Raw genomic sequence first — 26,010 nt, forward strand, 5'->3', positions numbered from 1 at the left:
TATGTCTGGAGCTGCCCAGGTGAGAAATGACACTGTGCCAGGGGTTCATGCAGGTACAGCACTTAGAGAGTAAAAGAATTCTCCAGACCACTGAGCCACCTGGGATTTGAACTAGGTCTTAGAGCGGAATCCTATAAAAAGCTGTGCCTGTCAGGACCAGGGAAGGAGGCCCGGTGGACAGTGGTGTTTTGTGTTTATTTCTGACCTCTACCTTGTCTCCTACCCAGGCAGCAAACTCTGAGACAGATACTGTCTTATTTTCTCCAGAACAAAGCAGGCTAAACCCAATGCTTCAGTGAGAGGAGGTAAAAGAAACCAAAGCATGCCTTTTGTTCCCCAAGAAGGCATCAAGGGAAATGAATTTGTCCTTGAACCGAGATGGGAGGCCTTCAGGAGCCATAAAGGGGAGATTGAGGCAGAGGTATTTGGGCTGTGATACCACTCTCCCACCCCCACTCCATCAGAGCATCAGGAGGTCACCACTGTCTTAGTATTCACATACACTTTGGCTCGTCTGTGTGCATGCATGCACACAGGTCTAGCTACACAGGCATCTTATGTTCCCAGTTCCCTTTTAAACTAGCCTGGAACATCTGACTAATGGGGGAGAGGGAATGGAGAGAAGGAAAGAGAAGAGAGTAGGTGAGAGAAAATTCAGTACTTTAGTTACCAGCTCCTAATGACTCACAGGGCAGGCTCAGCACCTTTCTGAGGAGGAAGACCCACCCTCTGGGCTCCCCCGTCACCCCATTAATAAGATGGGCACTTGTTCCTGAGTTCTGAGGCAGAAAGAATCAAGGACTTTTCAATAAGAAAAAACACCTTGGTGGCTTCGAATAGTTGCTTTTTTGTGGTGGTGAGGAACATGCCCTGCCCTCTTGTCCTTACCCTGCTCCACTCTGCCTTGGCTGCCTCCCTCCACCAGCTGCATGGAACCGCCTGTGCCCAGGTCTCCACATGGATGAACATATTTCTCCAAAGCTCAAGTCTTTTATTGTTCCTGCCCTTTCCTTCTAACACCCTTAGCTTAGCAGAGGCCACAGGCAGCCTTGCATCTCAGGAAAGCCAGAGAATCCCTGAGGCTTTTCTGAGAAGGCTTAAATCTGGTGCTCTGTGCCGAGGAAACAAAAGCGTTCTCCTTACATCCAGGGCATTGGGCCTGTGAGCCAGGGCCGTGCTCATGGCCATTGCTGCAGTGACTGTGGATGGGGAATGAATGGAAAACAGTCTGGTTAAGGAGAGGGATAGAGGAAAGAAGGGAGATGCATAAATCTATTTATCAGACATCACATATCTTAGGCAAGCACATTTCAGCTGTTTTGGCATTTGGCAAGCTGGTCCTATCTTAATTTTCTAATAAAAAGGAATTATATTTTTCTGAAAAGGCAGTAACCAGCTTCATGTCAGTGTCTCTTGTAGGGACCATAACTGCTTTCTTGTGTGTCTGCTAGCTCTAGTGTGGGCTGCTGACCACAGGTAATGTGCATGGGATCAGAGGGTAGGGGATTGGGAGCACAGAACAGATAGCAGACACACCCTAAGGCTTGGTTATGCTCTTCCCAGCCTGGCCTATTGACTCCCAACTCAGTCTGTGGCTCTAGGTGCAAGGACTAGGCCTGAGACTCACAGCAGAAACCTAGTACGTGAAGAATGAATATATTTTCCCTGCTGATGTCTAAGTATCCAGCAGGTTGGATGATGAAATCTTGGTTGGAATTAATGAAGAAATGAACAAATGAGTATCTCCAGTCTTTAACTAACTGGATGGACTCACCTGTCCTCCCTCCCCTCCAGGTCCTAGAACTGAGTTTATTAGAAACTGCCAAAAATACTGTCACTCTCCCTACTTTAACGCATATGTGTTGTTTTCATTTTAAAAACAGTTATTACATTTATTTGTTTTGTACGTGTTGTAGAAAGTATTTCATTACAGCAAAAGTGGGAAGGTCAGAGGAGAACTTACCGGAATTAGTTTTCCTTTCTACCATGTGAGTTTCCGGGATTGAACTCATGTCCATAGGCTTGGAGGAAAGCATCGTTGCCCTCTGCGCCATCTTGGGAGACCATATACACTGTTTTCAATGTTTTATTTCTTTTTCCAGATTTACTTTATGAACATTTTCTATACGCACAGCACGTATGTGCATCTATTTGGTTACAGCTCTGCCTCTGGAAGCTACAGATGGGCCCAGCCTGCTGTCCATGCAGGACCATAGGCAGAACAGAGTGGTGCTGATCTATGCATCCCTCTCCAGAGGGATGTGGTTTTTGCTTTACCCATGCCATCATTCCAGTCCTAGGTTTAAATCACTGTAGGCTGACCATATGAACACTTACCAAACAGTAGCCTTCTTTGTTCTGTGTACAGTTCTAGGCCCTGAGCATCTCAAATTCCTACTGTGTCCAGGTGTTTCACAATGTAGAAAGCATGCCACTAATCCTAGCACTTGGCACTCAGGAAGCAGAGGCAGGCAGGTCTCTTAAATTTGAGGCCAGCCTGGTCTATAGAGAGCATTCTAGGACAGCCAGGGCTACACAGAGAAACCACGTTGTCTTGGGTGAAAAAAAAAAGACAAAATATGAGAGAGAGAGGGGGAGAGAGAGAGAGAGAGAGAGAGAGAGAGAGAGAGAGAGAGAGAGAGAGAGAGAAAGAGAGAGAGAGAGAGAAGTACTAGTATCCATTGGAGATAGGGTTTCAAATCTCAGTGAATGTGAATGTTTTCTTCAGCCTTCTCCTGATTAAGGTGGAGTCAGCCACTCACCCAGGCTTGAAGGCCATTGGAGTTCAGCTTACGGAAATGTGCCTAGGGCATGCTCCTGGGGCCTAACTGAGCCACAGTTCCGGGGTAGCCCAGGAGTCCAAATTGTTAGACTCCACTTCGGCATAGCTGATCTTAGTTAGGAACTTGAACCAGCAGGGCAAGGGGCAGGGCCGGGTAGGGCCTGGTTAGCTCTGTATCCATAGAGGCAGTGGGTAAGCTGGTGAGCTCTGGTAAGGCATTGTCTCCTTGCACTGAACTCGGTCTTTCCATAGATCTTTTTCAGAGTGTAAGTGTTTAGGGCAGGGAGGCTTTGCAAGACAGAGAAAGGTACAGAACAGGTACTAGGGCCTACAGCCCCAAGATGTGGCTGCTCTGTCCAGATTGGTATGGGTCATGCTTAGGGCCTGGTGACCACTGGAGAAGGCATACTTAAGAACATGAAGAGCTCAGAGGTGGCCTGTGGATTCTTGCCATTTTGGCACACTTCCGTCAGGCTGTTTTACCAACATACTTGTGAGCACTGTCTACTTGCTGTGGTTTGTTTGTTTACATTTTTGTTACATTTATTGTGTGTCTCTGTGTGTCTGTGTCAGGGTACACACTATTATGTGGAAGTCAGTTCTTCCTTCTGCTGTTTGGGTTCCAGGAATTGAACTCAACCATTCTGGTTTAGTGACAGGTGCCTTTCTTTACCTGCTGAGCCATCTTGCCTCCCCACCACTCCCCGCTTACATAATCTTGCTTAAAGATGTAGGGAGAGACAGAGTTCAAAGGCCTTTGTGTAGCAGGAACCCTCCAGTGATCCCAGTGATCGGTGACCGTGAAGCTGGTCAAGGTACTAAAGGTACCACTGCATCCCCTATTGCCCTTGATGCTCAGCTACTCTCCAGAAAGAAAAATCTTGTCATAAAGAAAAGGAGAAAGAAGGAAGACAGGCTTTCACAGCATCTCTTTGAGGGCTGGTGTCATTCTTCTGATCTGAGGAAGCATCTGTTCAGCTCTTCAGAGGGTGGGGGGGGGGTTGCTTAGAGCTATGCCGCTTGGAGTAAGCCTGCTTCTATCTTGGGGGTGTGATGAGCCATGGGGTCCCTGCTCCCCCACAGATTCTTGCTTGGAGTGTCTACAGCCATTAAGTACCCCTGGCTGTCCCTGCCTCACCCAAAGATGTTACAGTCTGCCCTTCAGTGTCATTTGGCAAAGACCCTGCCAAGCATGAGCGCTCACACACGGCTTTGTTTTTTAAAGATACAGCTGCCAAACAAATTGCGTGTAGTATGTGATGATTAATTCATTACCCTGTTTCTTTATTAATTAAGGATGGTTATAACTGCCTCTCTGAGTGTTGATGGGGAAGCCAGGAGGGGCTCTAGCCCAGAGAAGGGCTTTAGTTGGGGTGAACACACTGTACCTCCGAGGGTTTCTGGAAGACGTGGTGATGGCTCATGGACCCACCCATATCACCAAGCTCAGGCTGACTGCCTGTCTCTTATATAGACACTGGCTAGTAGTCTTCCTGGAGAGATAGGAGCTGCTCCCCAGCCCTTATAGTGGTAGCAGGGGCTGTCTACTGTGTCTAATTCTACTTTAGGCAGAACAGAACATGGATGGTAGAGGGGTGTCTTGTCACACCAAGAGCTACATACAGAACTGAGGAACCAATGAGTGGACACAGTCCAAAGGCACTGGGTGTAAAGAAGGCTTCCTGAAGATGGCACTGCTCCAAGAAGTTTGGGGAGTTAAAATTTTTTTAAATGGCTCTGGGGATGGAACCCAGGTCCTGTATGTGTTAGGGAAGGAAGGAAAAAGATCAACATATACAAAAATTGTGTACATGGGAGCATTGATGGTGGGTCAACCTTTAAGTGCTGAGTGAGCTGAGGGAGTGACACAGTCCCACAGTGACGCCTCAGGGGCTCTGCCTTGCAGTACTGTTAGGTACCCAGAGGCAAAGACACCTCCAGGCCCGGGCTTTGTTCTTGACCAGACGTCAAGTAGGCTGTGATGTCCATCGGTGTCTGTCAAGCCTTCTCTTCAGTTTTGCTGCACCCGGCTCCCAAGATTCTGTTGAGAAAGAGGCAGAATAGAGAGACCAGAATCTGCCTGTCAGCAGAGTTGATCTTGCGAGCTGCCCAGCTGTCTCCAAGGACAGCCTCCTGAGTGCTGGGACTAAAGGAGGGCACCGCCTCACCTGGCCTTACTTTAGATTTTGAGACATGTTCTCTCTGGGAACCAGGGTTTGCTCATTGGGTAGGGCCAGCACTGTGTGTCTCCACCTCTTCAGTCCTAGGACTGATTATAAACTCTCCTGGCTCCTCATGTGGCTGTTGGAGATCAAACTCTGGTCTTCATGCTTTCATGACAAGCACTTTGCTCACGACTTTCCCAGGCCCTGTCTCAGACTATTAAATCTACCATTTGGAAAATAAAATAACAGGCATTTGTGACCCTGAACACATTTGAGCCTTCAGCCTACATCAGATCCCTTTTACCATGTCTTTCCTGGGCCCTGGGTCCAGATTTAAGTTGGAGATACTGTTCAACACTTAGAAACTGGAGAAAAGTTTTCGATCTTCTGCAGAAACATAAGCTTGTGTATATACACAGCTTTTAATTTGATCTTGGGAAGTCATCACGCCTAGGCTGGGTGTTTGGAAGGCAGGGGAAACCTGCGTGTGGAAAGGCCACCATGCTGACAAGAAGCTGGGACCAGAGAGTTTTATGGTTGTACATGTTGCACACTGACCTCTGCAAGCCTGGCACCTGGAGTGTTTTGTACAAAACCATGTGGCATACCTCTGGGCATCATCTTTCTGTCCCCTTTCTATAACAGCTTAGGCTTGTGGCACGGATGAAGTACAAAAATCATGTATACATCACTGAAGAACAGACCTACAAATTCTGCCATTTACCCTCTCCATTAGGCTCAAAAGGACTGTCCCCATCTTGCTGAGGAACAAGGGAACCTGGGGCAGACTGCTCTGGACCAGGATGCTGCCTGCTTTTTCTGGTAGGGACAGTTGGAGGAGTGTGGGTCATGGCCTAGGCTAGCTCTGCCTTGTCAGGCACAAAGAAGGCTCAGTCTAACTAGGAGATGTTTCCCATACTTGTCCAGGCAGGTATGAAGGGAGAGAGCACCTGAAGCCAGTATAGCACTGGGTGACTGCTAGCAAAGTAGCCCTGGCCATGGTGCTTCAGCCTTGACATGTCTCCTGCCTTCAGGAAGTCCAGGTTCTGCCCATGCTCCTCTCTTTTGTAACCCCTTGGCTTTTCCAGGCAGTGGGACTCCAGGCAGACTTTTACAGCAGACTGCCTGGCCAGCATGGGGAACAACATGTCCATCAGCAGTCTCTGCCACTTGTAGCAAGCAGGGGAAGTTGAACTTGGCTCTGTGGAGCCTGTAATCAGCAAAGCCCCTGCTGTGGGCACCCTTAAGTGCTGCTTCCGGAGCCTACTTGAGATACACCTGCCTGTGCTCAGGAGAGAAGCAGCAATCCACCAAAACAACCCCAGGTGCTGGCAGGAGGGGCCAGGACTCCGATTCCCTTCCCATGCACCAACATTGTGTGAGGTCCATTGCAAGCTTCCTCAAGTTTTAGTATCCTTGGAGGTGCATGGCCCAGGGGCTTCCCCTATCAGGGCCTCTGATTCCCCATCATTGGGAGAGGAATGAGCTCCTGACTTCTTCCTAAGCCGCCTCCTTCACTGTGCCCTCATCTCTTTCTTTCCAGAGACATTATAAATCAAACGGCTTAGAACGTAAGGCATCAAAAATTCTGAAACCTTCATCTATTATTAACGCTGACAGTAAATTCCCCCTTCGAGCGTTTTACATAGCAACTGTTACCAAGACTCACGGGTAGAGCTGCACTGAACCACCAAATCCTAGAGGCTCTGGGCGGATGGCTGGGCCATACTTGTTGACCACCTGAGCACCTGCTAACCTCTCCAGCTGCTGGTGGGGTAGGATCTCTAGCTAAGGAAGCAGCTGACATCCTGCTGAGAGAGTCCCAGCTGCTTTTGCTGATTCCTGCTGGAAGATCCTTGCAGACCCCAGCTCCAGGCCAGAGAAAAGGCCCCTGAGGCCTTCTGAGGCCATGCCTGGAGTTAGTGATGGGGGTCTAAGAGGAAAGACAGGAAAAGGCTTCATAGATGCTAAGGGTTGTGCAGATGTTGTTTACAGACTCACCCACCTGTCAGCTACTTTCCTGAGTGACTGTTTGTCTGCAGGCAGTATCTAAGCACCAGGGATTTAAAACAAAGACAAAAGGCCTAGTCCCTGTCGAATTTGGTTTGGTAGGAGACAGTGGTGTCAAGCTCTAATTGCAATGGAGTACAAGAATCAATGTGTGTACCAGGAATCCACTCAGGAAAGAGAGACAGGCAGGAAAGGGTAGGGTGGAGGGGGGCAGCTGCCCAGGGTTTGAAAGGATAAATAGAATCTGTGGGTTTTCAACACAACTGGCATAGGCTCAGGTTCTGGAACAAGCATTAGCCCAAAATTTGGTGTATTAGAGAAGGATCTAGAAGAGAAAGCAGGAGAGGCTGTTAGGACTTAGAATGTAAAGCAAATGGTGTTTGTTAAATAGCCCTGGGAGCTGTGGGAGGCGGGGTGGGGTGATATTGACAGGTAGTAGCTTGTTACTTACATTGTACAGATGAGAGAAGGGTTTAGTTTGGCCCTTGCTACATGTCCAGCTCGTGTTGGGCAGAGAACTGCAGCCTCGGTCTTAGTTCTGATAAAGGCCTGGACCATGTGGGCCTTTCCTGGGGCAGAATGGCCAACCAAGGAGGACCTGTCAGAAAACAGGACAGGGGCTTGGGAACTAGCTATCGGTAAAGTGCTCACCATGCTTAAGACAAGCTGGTGAGGTGGTACATACTTGTGATCTCAGGGCTGAGGGTTAGAGACGTTTGGATTCCTGGAGTGCTCTGTTCAGCCAGCCTAGCTGAATCAGTGAGCTGAGTTCAGTCTCAAAACTTCAGGTTGAGAGTAATTGAGATAGACATCTGACACCAACCTCTGGCTTCTACATACAATCCTCCATCCCCCGCCCCCAACAGAACCAAACCAACCCAAAAAACAACAGGACTTCCATGAAGCTATGGGGTCAGTGTTATAGTGTAATAAATAAAATAGGTGGAAGTTGCAGACATTTCAGAAAATGGAAATTCTAGGAAACTGGACTTTCTGGTGGTCTTCCCTCTTCCTTAGTGCCAGGTCACACTGGGTCATAGCCAGTATGGGGCAAGATGTTTGTTTTAAGAAAGGAATGGTATTCTGAGTAACACAGCTTTTGGCAAACTGTATTTGGGTGCACAGGGATACAGGGGCCTGTATGAAGATAAATGAAGAGAAGTCGGTCACCAAAGGGCAAGTGGACAGTGCTAACGTCTCTCACCCTGTTTCTAAAGATGAGAGCTGGGTTTTCCATGCTTGCCTCCACCACATTCTTTACCTCACAGCTCAGCATGCATTGTCTCCAGTGTTAGGGAAGCAGGTTTAGAGATATGCTGAGCTTTTCGGAGTAGATGGGCTAGGGTATAGAGTGAGAGAATTGAGGGCATAACCTCAGTTCATTTACCTACATAATTGGCTTATGGTACATTCCTATAGTCTCAGAACTTTTGAGGTAGAGGCAGGAGGTAAGAGCCTCAATTATGTATTGAATTCAAAAGTAGTCTGGGCCACATGACGTACTATCATGTTCACCACCACCACCACCCCTCCCCCAAAGAGAAAACAGGACACAGCTCAGCTATAGACAGACTGCTGCTCAGTCCAAGCCTGCAGGTTTGTGTTCACAGTTACAGGTGGGGAGGACAAATGACTGGGCAACTGAACACTCAGTTATGGTGGAAGGCAGATAAGGAAGAATCAATGACTTAGAGAGGGCTTGGCCTTTAGTGCCAGAGACACCACAGCTTAGTGTCTCTCTGCTTTCTGAAGACTCCTGATATCAGCTGGGCTCTGGGTAGCTTTTGTTCCCCTGCTTTGGAGATGGCCGAGCCCCACCTAGCAGCATCCGGCTGTGTGTCTGACTTTGGTTTTCTTAGCTCTCACATGGCCTCTTACGTCTTAAGCCCTATGCAGACATCTAAAGTTATAGTTGATACTAGACCTGCAGCACACAAAGTCCTCACCAGAAGGGCCCTGCTCCCCATCTGGTGCTAATTGCTCAGAGACAGCCTGTGTGTCTATGGGGTGTAGTAAGGGCCTGGCAAATGAACATTGTCTTTGGCCTCTTCCCTGTCATTCCAGGGTGCTGAGTGGCAGGCATTTCAGCAACTTCTTGGATTTCTGTGTCGTCACCAGATTCTCCCTTTAGAACCCAAACCACATTGTTTTGATTTTTGTGAGCATCTACCATGTACTAGTAGATGGTTGATGTGACAGAATTATGGCCTGGAAAAAACCTACTGTTGTTAAGGATAGGGTTTCAGGGAGGGAATCTAGTGTGATCTGAGTAGAGATGTTTCCTGTAGGGAGATGACAATCCACGGACAGTGTGCCAGGCAAATGAAGAGGGTGGAGCATTCTTGCATTTGATGCCCAGGGTGTGCAAAGGCTGGGGATGAAAAAAGTCTCTTAAAGGATCTTGTAGTGGACACTATGTTGTGGGAGCTTCGGTGTGTTGAGCTAGGAACCCCTGAGCCTGAACACCAGCAGACAGTCTCTAGTCAGCTACATTCTGTACCACTCAGGCTGGAGAGGCAACATTCCCCCCTTCATTAGGCCATGTTCCTCCTGTGTGCCCTGACTAGACAGGTGGAGTCCTGCCCTCAGAGTTCCCAACAAGCTGTAAAGCTGTGGGTGGGGCCTAGTGGCAGAGTGCTTAGTATGTATGAGGCCCTGGGCTTTATCTCTAACCACAAGCAAGTAAGTGCACAAGGCAGGAAACTTGAGAATGGGGAGCTGTAGAGATGGGATTTGGCCTGCAGAGGAGGCCAAATCACAGGAAGTAACTAAGTCATAGGAAGTAACTGGGTAATAAAAGGATCCAAGCAGACAGTGGGAATAAGGGGAAATTGTATGTGTGCTTGGGCCCAAGTAGCTGCAGCATGTGCAGAAGAGGAGTAGCGGAGAAAGTAAGTGACCTGCTTCCAACACAGCATTGGCTGGCCTGGGGACCTCCATGTGACTTGAGGAGGATTTCTTCAGGCAGTAGGAAGGCTGCCAGCATAGCTTTCATGTGTGACATTGAATAAGTGGATCACATTCTCTGAGCTTGTGAATTTTGTGGTAACACAGAGGAGGGCAGTGTACTTGCTCATAACCATCCCAGCTGTGACCCTGGCTAGCCATGGTTGCTCCATGGGGAGGAAGGATACATGGAAACAAATTTAGGAGAGCCACGAGGCCCCAGAACATAGGCCATCTCAAGCCCCTCTGTCTTCTCCATGTGCCCCAGTTCTCTCTCTCTTCCCTTTCCCATCTACTTTCTGTGTGTGTGGGCTGCTCTGGTGGCTAGAAGAGGTGATGAGAGCCTCCAGCTCACGTGCTAAGTTTGCTGCTGGGGCTTCAGGTTGGTGTAAAGGTGTAAAGCTGGGACATGTATTATATGGCCTCCATGGGGAGCCTTTTTAAATGGGAAAAACACATTCCCTGAGATTCCAACTCACATGACCTGAGACAGTTTGGCCAATGACACTGTTTCCTGTGTTCCCAGGTCATTTTCTGAAGTCACCTCCCCCTCTAAGCAATAGGAGACCCGTCTGTCAGAGAAGAAGACTGCTTAGGAGCTGCCCTGGACCACCCAGAATGAGCTGCAGAAATGACAGGCACATCGGCTGCCGACTGTGAACTTGGCCCTTGCCACTGGGAAGAGCTGGGCTCATAGGCTTGACCCAGTAGTTCAGTCAGCCTCTGCCCAGCAGAGCCAAAGGCCTGGGAATTGATGTGGACAGGAAGCTGCTACTCACAATTGCTCTAGTCTTCCCAGCGACCCCTTCCATCCTGACTAAGATTCTCATAGATTGGTTAGTTCTCTTTTGTCTTTAAGGAAATTAAGAGGGGTGAGGGTATGGCTTAGTGTGCAGCACTGGTATTTTGGAGGCCTTGGGTTTGATTTCTTGTACCCTCAAAAACTAGAAATTATGTCATAGTTACTGTTTTGGCTGGCCTCTGCAGCCCCATGTCTAGGTGACCCAAGTACAGGGGTCCTTAGATAACCCGCCCCCCAGAAGGCAGTCTGACAGGCAATATCCAGGAGGCTGAAAGGAATGTGGGGAGCATTGCATCTTTGTTGCAGACCCATGTGGGGCTCTTTATATAAATGGTTTCATTGCCTAACAGGAAAAAAGAAAAATGAGGCTTTGATGTGAGCCTCAGCATCTTTGTCAGACCTGTACAGTGTCACTCAGACTTCGGGGTGGCCTGCATCTATTAAGGAGCTGTCAGCTGTTCTTAGGCCACAGGCCCAGGGGGCTCTCAGGGTAGGGGTGGTCCAGAGCTGACTGTAGAATGCTGTATGAGTGTGGGAGCTGTGTTGGGGATGTCAGCCTAGACTGGTCACACAGTGGGCCTGGATTCCCTGAGCACCAGAGCTGTGGGCCACCACAGTAGACACCAGGGAAGAAGAGGGGGGATGGAGACAGGTAAAGACCAGCCAGCTAGGCAGCACAGCATAGCATACAGTGGGACCTGCTTCATTCCCCTAGAAGGGACAAGAAAAGATCCTGCTGTTTCCATAGGCCTATATAATCCAGGATATCTTGTGGAGAGGACCCTCGGTCCCAAGGAACATTCTAAATGAACAAAGAACAGAGGACAGATCACCAAAGGCTAAAACTGGCACACTGTGCTCTCAGTCTAGAAGGATGTATGATGCCTACATGGTCTCTATGGCAACGTTCTATTAGCCAGAATTTGGTTACACCAGCTCTTGTCCCCATTCATTCTAGAAAACACAGAACTGCTGGTCTTTTTTAAACCTTGCTGGGAAAAATATGAAAAAAAAAATAGCATTCACCTCTAACCTTTTAGATGAAAAGACATTGATGTCGACTTTTAGTGTCACAAAATTGGGCTTGTGTTGAAGAACGCCTGCTTCTGTGCCTTATTCATTGTATATCAGACCCTTAACATTTGTCTGCAACGAGAAAAGCTCTTTGGAAGCAGTGATACTTCCAAAGCTGGGGTTTGGAGGACCTGCTGTGCTGTGTGATCTCACAGGATCAGTTGGTTTCTCTGAGCCTTGTTTCCTGTCTCTGTGCAGGGACAGAGACCAACGGTCATTTCTCAGGCTTTGCACAGGGTTTGCTGCCTGTCTCACGATACCTAATTGTTACAGCTTTGCCTTCCTCAGATGAAAGAAAGCCTGGTGATGTCTGAGGCAGGGCAAGCACTGGACAATACTTTCTAGGTATGTAGTTAGTGGGATACTGAGGCCCTGGCTGGTGCTGCCTCCCATAGCACTCTCCCATCTCTTGGCCAAGGACTTTGCATCTGTGAACCTTAGCTCCAACCTCAGAGTCTAGGGGTTGTTTGCCAGCTACCTTGATGGAAGCAGGGTGCTTTAGCCAGTAACTGCTCGGTGGAAGGAGTATCTAGTTACTGTTTGGATGATGGGGTTGGGGCCTGGCATCAACTCTTGGTCCTGCAGCAGTGCTCATCAGGACTTCAGGACACCCAGGATACTCCAGCTGTGTCCATGGCCGCTCCCCCACCAAGTCAGCCTGCCCAGGACCCACATTCAGAAATACTCAGTGCATGGTATAGCCCTGCCATTTCTGATGAGATCTCACTGTTTTCAGCAAGGGCCTTACACATCACAAAGCTTCCCTGACTCTTGGCAGCAGAATTGCATGAAGTTCCCACAGCTGTGTCTACCTGTGTCTACCCTATGCAGTGAACTCTGCTCTGAGGTCAGGTGCTTACCTCATCTGGGATAAGAGTCACATGGGATAAGGGTCTGGTTGGCCATTGCAGACTCTTGGTCACACATTCTGAGGAGTCTTGGGCTGGACATAATAAAAGAAGGCACACACAATAGGGACACACAAGTCTTCTTGGGCTAGGTGGGTAGTGCCAGGCAGTGAAGTTAGGCAAGATATCTTGCTTGGTACCTGTCCATGAAAGAGACAGAAGAGCAGGGTCAGGCCACGTAGTATTTAAAAGGCTGAATACTGGTGCTCAGCAGCTTGAGGGGAAGCTAAGAGGGCAGCACACATGTGGCAGGTCACAGCAGCTTAGCAGGAAGGGGGCTAAAGGAAGCAAAGCAAGCAGGATGGTTGTTCTCTGTCTACACAGGAGCCAGTAGCTGGAGCAGAGCATCTGCCTTTCCTACCAGCCACCCCAGGGTTCAGGCAATCCTTAAGAGCAGACGTGGGTAGGTGACTCTCTTCCCCAAGGAGACAAGACAGGTCTCCTCTGCTTTGTTAATACTCCAACCAACTTTTAGGGGCTGGTTTTGGCCAAATGTGACCTTGCTCCATCTCAATTTTGTCCCAATATGGTACACCAGGAGACTGTTGCTGAGAGGTGTGGACATTGAGGGCCGAGGGGCACAGGGACAGCCTGGAGCATGTAGAAAACTACCACTTGGTGGGAAGCATAGGATATGAATTTACAGACCTGTCCTAGGGGTCTAGGAGAGGCTTATACAATGCAAAGAAGAGAAGAACTGATTCCAGTGAGGAAACTGGGGAAGGATGAGGCCTGGTGATTACTCAAATACAGGCTGCTGCAGTCTAGGTCTCGGGGCTGCAGCTGCAGTATACTGAGGGCAGGAGGCAGGGTATGTGATGAAGGGATAGGAAGCCATTGAAATTTTTACAGCAATAAAACCCTATGAACAGAGCTTCTGTGAGGCTACAGGGATGGGGCTAGAGACCTGGAGACTGCCCCCCCCAGGGGTTTTAGGTACAGTATCTGTGGTCATGTGATATGCTCTGTACTGTGGAGTGAGGTTGGAGAGACCTTGGAAGGGAAACCCAGGTGAAATGGCCGTGAGGAGAGTCGATGGAGTAGAGAAGGCTTGAGGGTGCCAGGGATACACTAGATCTGTCAGAAGCTTCGGAGCGTCAGAAGGAAGACGTGGCTGGGGTCTTCTTCCTCAGAAGGGGCCAAAAGAGGGAACAGAGGAAAAAACAAGAGTTAGGGCGGAGATGGGGCAGGGCTAGGGGCTCACTTTGTTTATTCAGGCTGCCAGCTGTGGGAACAGCCCAACATAACAGTGATGGGAGCATGCAGGCGTTGGTATCAGGAGAGCTAAGGACTGGGGTTCAGGATTTTTATCCACTAGCAAAGAGGTAGCAGCCTATCTTCCAAAGAGCTTCAGGGCATCTAGGCCTCAAGGACAAAGGCAGGGGTTGGTGGGGGGGAGCAGGAGATGGAGCCTGTAGCTGTGAGCTTAATGGCCCCGGAAAGGGAAAAAAAAAAACATAAAGCTGCAGACTTACGGGGAGACATAAACAGAGCTGTCAGGCATTAGCTGCAGGGAGACTGGCTGAGCAGAGTAGAGCTGCGATCCTTGTGTGTGCATAAAAAGACAGAAGTTATCAAAGGAACCAGATTAAGGAGCTGCTGTCTCTGCCACACTCACGCTCCCTGGCAGATTCCTTTCTTATGCCTCAGCCTGCCGCCTCTGGTCACAGGCTCCGGTCACATGCTGACCAAGGGGCTGAATCTCAGGGATTGGCTAGGGCAGGGGGCAGAACTGCCAGTGATACTATATGTCTGAGTGGACAGGGGACCAAGCCCTGCTGGCAGAGGGTGGGAGCCAGGACTGAGGAGGGAGGCGGTGCTGACCCTGACAGTTTATGAGTGCTCATACACCCTGCCATCTTTATTTTTGCTGTTGCTGCTGCTGATGTTAGCTAAGCACCAATGAACTTAAATTTCATTTTAAGCCATCCCTGTAGTCCTCAGCAGATGACAAACATCCTGCTCTTCTGAGCTGCAGAGATACCAGTCTATGTATAGGCATGTGCCTCTGTCTATGCAGATATGCTTCCCCGCCCCCACTCCCATCAAGGAGGTTTCCAATGATCCTGAGTTGGAGAAGGATGGCGTCCCAGGTGAGAAGAGAGTCCTAAAGTAGGTCTTTGGGGGTACCTAGCATGTGACAGGAGCCTGGCCTGATAATTCTCAAGCCCCTCTTGAGTTCCTCAGGCCAGGCACCATAATGAGGGTCTGGGAACTGTCTGTTCTTAAACTATCATGTTCTTAAAAGCTTTAGAGAGTCATATTTTGCTTGGGTTAAGAAAAATACCAGTGGCTTTGCTGGAGGGCAGAACTCCATTCATCTACCTATTCACTTGCTCATTCAATAAACATGAGGCCCTCCACAGCTTGATCCCTCCTGCCTTAGCTCAAACATGTCCATCAGAGGCCTGATTTGTGCTTTTGAGTCTCTTAGGAGACAGCAGTCAGGCAGTCTCTAAGTGTATGTAGTTTGTGTGGGAGAAGATCTTTTGTTGCCAGAGGTTCTGAAGGTTGTAAAGGGGAAATGGGAAAGGAGCTCTTGAGGCCATGCGACCCAGGACCCACTTGATATGTAAAGAGAACGGGCATGTATCCAAAGAGGAAGGTACCAGAACATACGCAGAGCCCCCATAGAAGACGTGTGGCATCTTCAGGTGTTCCTGCTGACCTTGCATATGTCCACAGTCGGGATGCCCTTCCTCCACAGCAGAGTCTTTTATCTACCCTTGAAGCTGCCCAGCAAACAACTATTGATGAAGGAAACTTCATTCCCATATGTGCCAACACCTGCCTCCCATCACCCTATGTTAAGACTGATGCCCAGTGAGAGACCAAAGAGGACACTTTCGGAAGGTGGCCAGCACCAGGAGAGCCTCCGATCTCTCTCTCCCTCCCTCTCTCAGGCCTGGTAAGCTGAAGGTGAGGGTTTGATGGGCTTTGATTCCCACACTGTGTGGCCCTTTTGTCCTCTCTGGGCATCAGACATACACTAGGTTACCTGTAGATATTGACTCTACCTGGTTCTGGCACACCAAGAGTTGCAAGTCAGACTTGAGACATGCATTGGCAGGTTAATAGTCTGACCCCATCACTGTTCTCTAGGAGATAATCCAGCCTCATCTTAACTGGCCTCCATATTTACTTGTAACTATAGTTACTATGAATCATAGCATACTTATACCTAATGTTGTCATTCCTGCTCTTGTCTGTGCTCTGTGGCTCACTGTCACTTAGCACATTTGTGATCTGGGCCTTACCTGTCTTCATTTCCACATCTAACAAAAGAGACTGCATTTTCAGACCTTTCCTCTCTGCCTCCCTTTTCCTCAGTGCTTCCTGCATACTCCTCGAGATTCAGGACTTCCTCTGGGTTATCCCTCTGATCCTGTGCCTCCTGGGTAGAAGTGCAGCCTTTGCCTGTACATCAGCACTCACCTGTCTCCTGCAAGGGTTACTTGATCTTTCTGTTGTCTCTGGCTGTGTCCATTCCTAGCACCCATGCAGCATAGAGTGTGCACTTGGGAACTGCTTCTCAGATGGAAGGATAGTTGAGTAGGTGGGTGGTGGGAAAATTGGTGAATGAGTGGAGAATACACAGATGAATGAATGAGAGGGTTGCCAGAGTGGGTTGAGGGACTGGATAGTCTATTGGGAAACTTGGAGATCGCAGGAAGTAAGCTTAGGAGCCGTGAATAGGGCTCAGTTTCCCTGTGTGTAAAATGGTCTATCTGCTCAGCTCCTATAGTTGGAAAAGGTGGCCAAGAAGACAATAGGTCAGGAGGGCCAGACAGTGACCACAAAGGAAATTGTTATCTTGCAGCTTTGAAATGACCTTCCTTTTCTGTAGGCCATACCCCGACTTAGAGAGTTGGGACCAGAGTTCAATTTAAATCCAAGTTTTGTTATTCTCAAGATATCCTTTGGCCTCTTGGGATTTAGTTGTATTTTTTAATAAGGTAGGGTGCTTATGTTCTTGCTGATACTCTGGAGATGAAAACGTTGTTTAGGCAAACCCAGAAACATGGAACCTGTACCTCAAAAACATGTAGAGTTTCACACCCTGACTCTGTCTCTGCGCCCCCAGCACCCCAGTATGATTTCTATAATGTTAGAACGTTCATCTGAATACACAAATGCCCCCTAAGCCTTTTTCTGTGCCTGTGACCTCATCTGCAAAGTGAATGAGGGTGTGACTGATGCTCAGAACAGAGCCAGTGGTGCCTGGAAGGTTAGTGAGCTGGCAGCAAGGGATTTCTGTTCCTTAGTGACTCTCAGCTCAATCCTGGGATGTGGATGCTTAACTGCTGTCCCTACTTAAGGGATGAAAATTACAGGCATGGAAAGGTAGGTTAACTCACCTGAGGTCACAGAGTCTGTCAGCCTCAGGGTCTTGAATACTTGGTGTTTGTTTCCAAAGACTCTTGTGAGGGCATTCTGGAAAAAGCTACTCCTAAATCACAGTGAAACACAAAGCTCTACAGAACATTCCATAGGCCTGGGGCTGCAGGGCTTTCTGCCAGTCTCCCAGGTCAGTTCCACTCACAGTTGACACCTAGAGTTGTCACATGTGACAGGACCCTGCTCAGGCCACTGCCACCAGGTCTTTGTGTCCAAGCAGTGTGTGCCTAACTACCCTGACAGTAACTTGCTGGTGGGGTTAGCAGTGAGCAGATGAGAGTGAGGCTCATGTGATGTCCAGGAGCTCCTGACTTTCTGGCCACACCTTTGCAGCCAGCAAAGACCACTTAGGGTTTCCAGTCCTTTGCTTTTGCTATAAAAAGTATGATCTTTTAAAAGGACAGATACGTCCTGTGCTGCTCTTGACAGCTCTGTCTTTATGGTCTCTTTTAGTTTCCACTTGCATAGGGTTCCACAGCTCAGGTTAGGGGGAGGATTTGATCCCTTATCTCTAGAAGGCCTCATAGTTAAGAGCCTGTGGGTTCACAAACCCTGGATGGCATCTGCCCGTACATTTTAAGTGTGTTTTGTTGGAAAGATTACAGGAAAGTGTATTGCTAGGCTACACAGAAGAGAGAGGAAGGACCTAAAAAACAAAAACCCAAAACAAAAAACCCTGAGCGTGCCTTTGAACACTAGTCCTGCTCACTCATGAAGATAAGTGTAGTCAGTGGTCAGGCCCACCCCTGCCCTGTGGGGGGCATAGTGTCCTTTGTACCACAAAGAGTGCAGGATACAGTAAGTTGTAACCTCTGGGCAGTCTGTGTCTGTCTGTTCACGTTGAAGTCAAGGCAGTGGCCTCAAGGATGAAGCTTCACTCATATAATCAGGTCTGGCTTTTTTCTAATTTTACCCCCCTAGTTGCTGTTCCCTTAGCTGGACATGTAGGGGACTCCATTTCTTTCTGCTGCAGGTGACTGACCTCGCACATATTACTTTGGGCTAGGACTCTGGCCACGTGGAATTTTTATTTGGATCCATAGTGCCAGAAGGTGCTCTGAAGAGGTAGAACTAGTTAGCCTGTTCCATCCCCCATCTGCACCAGGGCTCCCTTTCTCCTGTGCCTCACCAGCCAGGCAGAGACGGCACCATGCCTATATTTCCTACATGCTCAGAAAGCTACAGGGCCAGGTCTGTGTGTGTTCGGAAGAACACGCATGACTGGAAGGAGCCCAGATCTAGCTCTCCTCCCACCCCCTTACAATAGCCCTGCCAGTTGGATGCCTAGAATCTTTTACAACTCAAGAACATGAAACATGGAGAGGTTACATGCCTGAGCTTACCCAAGTATGTGTACAGGAGCTGGAACCTGAACTCAGCCACTCACTGTCAGGGTTTCATCATGGAGAGATGGCATTTTTCGCACAGCTCCAAGCCCCATAACCTTTCAAAGTATCCTGGCTGCCTGAACCTGACCATCGGAGCTCCTTAGGAACAGATACAATCTGCCATTTTCTACCAGTTATAAGGAATCCTCCCACAAGCTTCCAAAGCAAGGCATCTGTGGGTCAGGTCAAATTAGCAGTATGAGTGATGGTCTGGAAACCAGGGAGAGTGTTCTGGAAAGGTTGAATGCACTAAGGTCCAAGGGGGCCTTGACCCAGACTCAGGCCTGGGCCTGGGCAGAGAACCAGCACTCAAGGAGGAACTGAAGTGTTGTATTCATTCTGAGTGAAACAAGAGCAATGTTCCAGACAGTTAGATGCTGGACCCAGCTGCCGAGGCTTTGTTTTTCCTCTTAAATACCTTTCCATTTCATGGCTGTTTGGAGAGAGTAATCAGCCAGCTTCCCACTTGGGCTCAGGAAGGGCCTCAGGAAGTTTGTCCAGGCTGCCCCTAAAGCAGGGCCTGCCAGCTCCCTCTCTGGGGTGGTTCTTCTGTTGTGTCAGCATGGCACAAATGGAAACTCTCCTGTAATGACAGCAGCCACAAATCCAGCACTTCACCTTGAGACCTGGAAGATCAAAATTGGAACATTCATCCAGTCTGTTGGAGCAAAATAGCACTGCACGGGAACACGTGACCCTATGAACCCAAAACTTACCACAACAGCCACACATATTTGGAAGAGTGCTGCAGGATGAGATTCCATCTACAGGTGAATAGAAGAGATCTATAAAATCCAGTCTTATGCCAAGAAATCCTGACAGAGTGGCTTGGCAGTGTGACACTTCTCTCCAGTCGTCCCCCCCAGATGACCAGTGTTCTGAAATGTCATGCCAACACATCTACCCTCAGGAACCACTCCGTGTCCCCAGCCGGAAGCCCAGCTTGCAGCACTACCCTCAGGGCTCCCAAAGAGTGGAATCTGGAACAACCTTTGTATTATTTGGAACCATTTCCACTTCTGGAAATGAGAAGAGACTTTACACCTTGAAGGGCAGTTGAGGGGGAAGTAAGACCTCTAGTGGCTCCTGGTCAGGGGAACAGTGTTCAGTAGTAAGACGGGAAGAACTGCACTAGTGTACCACGTGTGAGTACCACTCACACTGTAGCTTCAGACACACCAGAAGAGGGCCTCTCTATGACCCTATTACAGATGGTTGTGAGCCACCATGTGGTTACTGGGATTTGAACTCAGGACCTCTGGAAGAGCAGTCAGTGCTCTTAACCACTGAGCCCTTGTTTCTGCTTAGGTACCAGTCCTCTTGATCCTAACCCACGTTGGCTTCCAGGGCCCCTCCCATCTAGATCCCTGACCTAAGTATGTCACAGCCCCCCTTGGATATCAACCTCCCTTCTGCTTCTACCAGGTACTCTAACCCGCTAGGCCTCTTATCTTCTACTGCTGGCCTCCCAAGGCTGCTCTCCTGGGGATGAACCCAGCCAAAAGTCCAACCCCTCAAAAGCTGTTTTGTTTTGTTTTTTTTGTTTTTTTTGTTTTTTTTTTTTTTTTTTTTTGGTCTAGCTGACTTAAGCCTCAAGAGATTGGTCTCAACTTTGCTAACACGGGACCCTTTAATACAGTTCTTCATGTTGTGGTGAACCCCTGCCATAAAACTATTTTTGTTGCTATTTTGTAACTAATTTTGTTACTGTTTGTGGTTTCCAGTGGTCTTAGGTGACCCCTGTGAAGGGGTCTTGATTCACATGTTGAGAACTAGTATTCTAACCCCATGGTTTTTGTGTCTGGGATGGCTACTGCTTTCTCTGCTCACTGCTGCAGCTAACCACCTTCTCCTTAAAGAAAGTTTCTCCCAAGACCCCCGAATTGGGTTAGGAACAGTCTGGAAAACGCCAGGATACTTGAGGGACTCAGTCAGATTCTGGAATTGGCCCTGACTTGGCAGCCCATCTAATGATCATCTCTTCTAAAGAGGGCAGAATGAAGTTTGAAGGTGGGTGGCCTTTCGGGGAGAAGGGCAACCACAACGGATGCGAACTTCCTGCGACCTCATACTGAGGAAGGAAGGGTCTGAAGAAGGCAAGCCAAAGTGGGGTTCTCCCTAGGGGGAGCCTAGATAGACCAACAAGAGGGAGTAAACCGATCTGGCGAGCTTCCTGTGTGCTCCTGGCACGTCCCCAGACCCTGGCTCAGGAAGGGGCTTGCTTTGAAGTTTCCGGCAAGACCTGCCATTGCTGTTCAAATGGCTTATTTGTCTAGTGGCTTAAGGAAGGGGACCGGCGGTGGGGGTGGCAGCGCCCAGCTTGGCGCCGCTGCACCCTGAGGGTCCATGCATTTGGAGCTCCAGCTTCTGCGAACTAGAGAATGTTGAGACCAGGCCTAGAACCCCAGGGGGACTCGGTACTCTGGCCGGCTGTTTCAGGCTAGCGGGGAGCTGGAGCCGCCTCGCACCGCCACTCCACGCAGGGTGGGAGGGAGCGAGGGAGGCGAGGGGACGAGCGCCGGCTCCCCGCCCCCATCCCACCCGGTTCCGATATTTAGCTGAAAGGCACGCGGCTCCTAATCGGCCCTTTCCAGGCTGAGATGTAGCGGCGCTCTGCCCGCGCAAGGGCGGGGGCCGGGCCGGGGGAGGCGCAGAGTCCGGAGCCTGCGAGCGAGGTGAGGAGCCCGCGTCCTCGGCTGCTGGAGCGGGCGGGCGGGCGCGCATCGCCGAGGCAGATATAGAAAGGGGGGCAGGTTAAAAATAACCCTCTTCGGCTGGGAAGCTCGCGCGCACTCTCTCGCCTCGTTCGGTGCCAGAGGACTCCAGGGGAGGTGGCGTTGGGGAGGGCAGCGCGGGATTCCCCTCCTCCGCCGCCGGGCGGGGTGCCGCCTGCACGCCACGGCTGCACGTGTGCGGGGCCGCGCGCCCGAGCCCCTCGGTCCGGCCCGCGGCGATCTCCCCAGCTTCACGCTCCTGGCTGCCGCCCCTCCCGCACCCAGAGCGGCTGCAGGAAGCGCTCCTTTATTCATTATTTACGAGCGTTAATAGGTTTGGGCGCGCGGACTGGGGGCGGAGGCGAGGACGCCGCGGGGACCCCAGCGTTCGGGGAAAGGTGCGGACCTGCGGGAAGGTCTGCGGGGCGGGGGTGGGGAGAGCTCGGACGCTGTCTTTCGCGGGCGCGCACTTAGCCGAACGGGGCGAGGGATCTATAGGCCCCCACTTCCCTCCCTGCACGGCCCTTGCAGCCGCGTCCCTGACGCAGCCCTGGCCTCATTTATCATCATCTTTGGTCAAGTGGAGTGTGCAAGGAACAGCTGCTTCACTCGGCTGACTTCCGAGGGCGGCTACAGCGGGAATCAGGAAAATGAATGATGGAGGCTGGGGGGCCGCCCCCAGGTCCGGGTGCAGGCGGGAGGGAGGCGGGGAGCATCCTGGCTGCCTCTGCCTCGTGGCAAGCGCAGCGCCCCCTTCCTCTCCGGGCGCCCACAGTCCCTGCGGATCTGTGGCTGAGGACGGGCGGGTGTGCCGGAGGTCGCCGTGACCTTGCTGGGGTCAGTGGGTTGGGCTGCGGAGGAGGCGTCGCGGCGTCTTTGGTGGCCCTCTCCGGATTGGCGGAAGGCCGGGAGACGAGGAGGGGGAGGGGAATACCAATGGAAGGTGAAATTTTACCTGCCCCTGAGGGAGTCCTGCGGATTTTCTCCCGGCGACAGCCGCGCTCTGCCTTTGTCTTACATGGCCGAAATATCTGTAGCAGCGGCGGAGAGGCCCGCAGACCCACCCTCCGCGCGGCTCCCTAGGCTGTACCCATACCTCAATGTGGGGTCCTCGCCCGCGCCCTTCCCCGCCTGGTGTCGATGGGGCGGGGGCTGGTTGCGGAAAGGGTTAATGGCCTAGTGGCAGACCCTAATTGTCAGAGCTAGGCCCCGCTCCGTTCCAATTACCCTAAGTAGAGACTGAATGCGCAATTAACGGAGTCAGCTTGCCAACTGGAAAGCTGTCCCCGCTTTCACGTTGAGCGGAATACTCCACCAGCTGACTTGGACGAAGCAATTTCCTCTGCTCTCCCCTTTCTCTCTCCTCCAGCCCCTTCTCTTTTTCTCTCTCCTTAATAATAAAATTATACCAAGCAGTTTGCGGTGTGGCAGGCGGCCAGAAAAGCGTTTCTTTAAACGCCGCCGTCTCACAATTAGGCAGCAAGAGGATTTGACACGCCGAGGCGGCCTGACAGGCGGCTTCCTCCCCTGGGGGCTGGTGCAGGAGGGGCTTCGGTGCCCTGCTCCCCCATATGGAACCCGCACTGGGAGGGGGCCAGGGCTGCACCTCCTGGGCTGTCAGCACGCTGCTGCGAGAAGCCCTTGGGGCAGGCAGCAGGGGAGGTTCTACCCAGGCTCCTGGAGGCCTTTCCCTGCTGGGGTATAGAGTAGGAAAGCCATGTTCTCTGTTTCTGTTTGGCAGAGAGGCATTTGGGGGCACCTAACTGCTGAGCTTGGTGGACAACTCACTGAACCTCTCTGGGTTTCCACTGATCTCTTCCAAGTTTGGGATTGGAGTATTGAGGAAGAATGTGCCCCCATTCCATGCCCAAACTGTCTTCCTAGGAGGTTGCAGACAGGACTGTAATGAGCCAGAGACCACTTTGCTGGTAGTACTGGGAGAGCAGACCTAGAATCCCCATGAGCACACACAAGAAGAGCTGCCATGAAAGCACCAGGAACCAGCACCGGGAAAACGGGGTATCCTGACCACTGGCCATAGCAGCTGAACTCAGAACTGGACCAAGGTGGGCAGAGGCTGCTGTAGGAGGTAGTTGCTTCTGGAAGCCACCTTGGTGCCTCCCAGCTTCCTTCATCTTTTCTTGTTCCCGGGTGTCCTTCAGCAGCATCATGGCAGTTCTCTACCCTTAGACTTCGAATGCAGCACACATTCCCCTGCCACCTCAGCTCTGCTCACCCTCCACCTGCACTTCTCCCGGGCCAGTGGGCAGCAACACTGAAGGCTGCAGGGGAGAGAGGGCAGGCTCTGCTGTTCTCTCCTAGCTACAGTTTATGTCCTGCCCACCACCTCCCTCACCCACTCGTGAAACTGCTCTGTAGTCCTCACCCTCTGAGGCTGTGATGAAGAATAAATACTGTGATAAGCACAAAGCCCAGTATGTCCCTCTGTCCCACTTGGTCCCCATCAGAACAATATTTATAGGGCAACTGGGGCCAGAGTAGGGCATTGGAGCTGAAGAGCAAACCCTGAAGTCCCTACCTTCAGGCTTTTATCCTTAGGAGACAGCTCATTGTGCCATTAATTATGTAATTGCTGCGGTCTTGAGCCCCACATGGGAGCCTGGCAGGGGTCCCAAGAGGGGGGAGGGATGGAGCCTCACCTATCTCTTGTGGAATGTTACAGGGCCACCACCTCTACCAGCTGTGCAGCGACACAATCCTACCTCTAGCCCTTGAGCTCCTTCCTGCTCCCCGTCACTCACCTTTCACTTCAGTATTTGCCCGGGTCATGACTCCCTGCCAAGGCCTGCTGCCCTGAAGCCAGAGAACATCTAGGTGCCCCTTGTTGCATTGAATACCCAAGTCCCCAGCCCAAGAGGGCAAGGCGTGGGTGTGGATGTCTGCTTTGTCGGTGTTTGACACCTGGGCTGATGGTCAACTGAAAGCCCACACAAGTTCCTTTTAAACGTTGCCCTGCTGAAAGAACAACAATAAAAACCCTTGAGACTTGGTTGAAAACTTTCTTTTTTTTTTTTTTTTTTTTTTTTGATATGAGAAAGAGTGAGTGTGTGTGTATGTGTAAGAACAGCTTGCAGAAGCTGGTTCCCTCTAAAGTGGGCTTCAGGGATTGAAGTTGATCACTAAGCCATTGTATCTTGCCAGCCCCTGGTAACATTTTTGAGATTTCTGACTTGTAACCTCTTGAAGAAAAGGCTGCTCTGGAACATTCCCCTCACCCCCACCCCCCATTTTGCATGGGACCAATATGTATAGTCAGTCTACCTCCAACCCCTTCTGACCACTTTGCTCCAAAGTGGACTCTTTGTCCCTCCTCAAGAACAGGTCTGTGTTTGATGTATGAAGCAGACCTGTGGCCCTAGCCTATGCCTCTCAGTCCCTGCCCAGACAGACTGTGTCTTATCAGCTGACTTCTTAGTCTGGATTTAGTTTCACAGGGTTAATGTGACATTTGGAGCATGATTCATTTAATAAATATTTATTGTTTGGGGCAATGGGGACATGGCTATGAATAAAATAGGCAAAAAATCCCTGCTTCTGTGGAGACTAGTAATAAGGCTAAAAGGTAAGTGCTTTGAAGAAGTAGAAAGAAGCACAAGGGTATCATTTTAAATGCACCGATAACGGGGGCGAAAAGGTAGAGTTGCATGGGTGTCTGGGAATGGTTTTCCTAGCATAAGGGACAACCAGCAAAGAGGCCTTGAGGCCCCTGGAGGTAAAAGGCTTGCCCAAGGTCAAAAGCCTCCAGGCATTTAGACAGCCTGCTGCTAGCTTAGCACTTCTTTGCCACTTCTACCACAGGTTAAGTCATGGTCCTTCTGGGCACATGGAGCGGAGAGGCCACAGCTGTACTGATGAATTCCATGTTCTGTAAGGAAGGCACTGCCGTGTGGACCAACCCAAGCAGCCTGGGAACCCCCTGGGAGCCACCTCTAGCCAGACCCTTCCTTGATCTTTAGACCCTGTCTGTGGGTAACATCAGTGAGGGTGGGCTAGTCTGAGCTGGACATGATGGGCGAGACTGGCCTTCATGGTCTTTTCTTCTTGTTTAGACACATAGGCGGTGATGCCTTTTGTTGAGTGGTCAATAAAATGATGCCACAGTAGCCACAAGAGACTGAGGTGGCTACAGAGAAGACAGCCCTGATGGTGGGCACAGGGCCAGCTGGACTATGGACTTCTGCCACTGAGGGCACCCAGCCTGTGACCTACTGTATCCTAGTAGATGCTGAGGGTTGTGTCTAAGAAAGAACTGGGGCAAGTAGGGCCAATGACATGGTATTAGATCTCACCACAGTGCCCTTGGTAGAGATGGTGAGTCTGAAGGTTTCTTACACATCCTCCAGAGAATTCAGATACAGCCTCTTTAAGTCTCCGACCTCAGAAGATGTTGGCTCCACCCCCCACTCCCCCCCCCCCCCCCGCCGTGTTGTCCAGTCTGGCTTGTTGAAGTGTTCGGTAATTGAATTTAAGGCCTCCTGAATGCTAGGCAAATACTCTACCACCGAGCTCTATGTCTAACCTGCTAGACTGGTCCTGAACCTGAGATCTGATCCCCTTGCCTCAAATTCCAAATGCTAGGGTCACAGGTTTATGCCACTGTAGTCTGCTAATTTTCTATTTCAGTGATGGAGAGACTGACTGCATGCTAGATAGGCAAGTGTTCTAAAAGGTATGAACCACAACCCTGTCTCTATCTGCTTTTTATCTCTCCACCTACCTCTGGCTACTCAGGACCCCAGATCCTTCTGGGGAGGAACTTTTAAAAAAAATGTTACCAACATGGGGTGGTCTTGAGAGGCCAT

The 26,010-nt window shown here is 50.3% G+C and overlaps 1 protein-coding gene and 1 long non-coding RNA gene across 4 annotated transcripts in view; both read left to right on the plus strand.

The window, feature by feature from the left end:
* The window catches only part of RAI1 (retinoic acid induced 1), a 93,556-nt gene that overhangs the window by 49,342 nt on the left and 18,204 nt on the right, over positions 1-26,010 (plus strand). The gene's annotated exons all lie outside the window — the stretch shown is intronic.
* LOC308425892 lies at positions 21,375-24,160 on the plus strand. Its single transcript, XR_013975180.1, has 3 exons — positions 21,375-21,585; positions 23,072-23,253; positions 23,871-24,160. It is a non-coding gene; the product is annotated as an uncharacterized lncRNA (long non-coding RNA).

The sequence above is a fragment of the Micromys minutus genome, assembly GCF_963924665.1.
Source record: "Micromys minutus genome assembly, chromosome: 10".
Classification (NCBI taxonomy): Eukaryota; Metazoa; Chordata; class Mammalia; order Rodentia; family Muridae; genus Micromys; species Micromys minutus.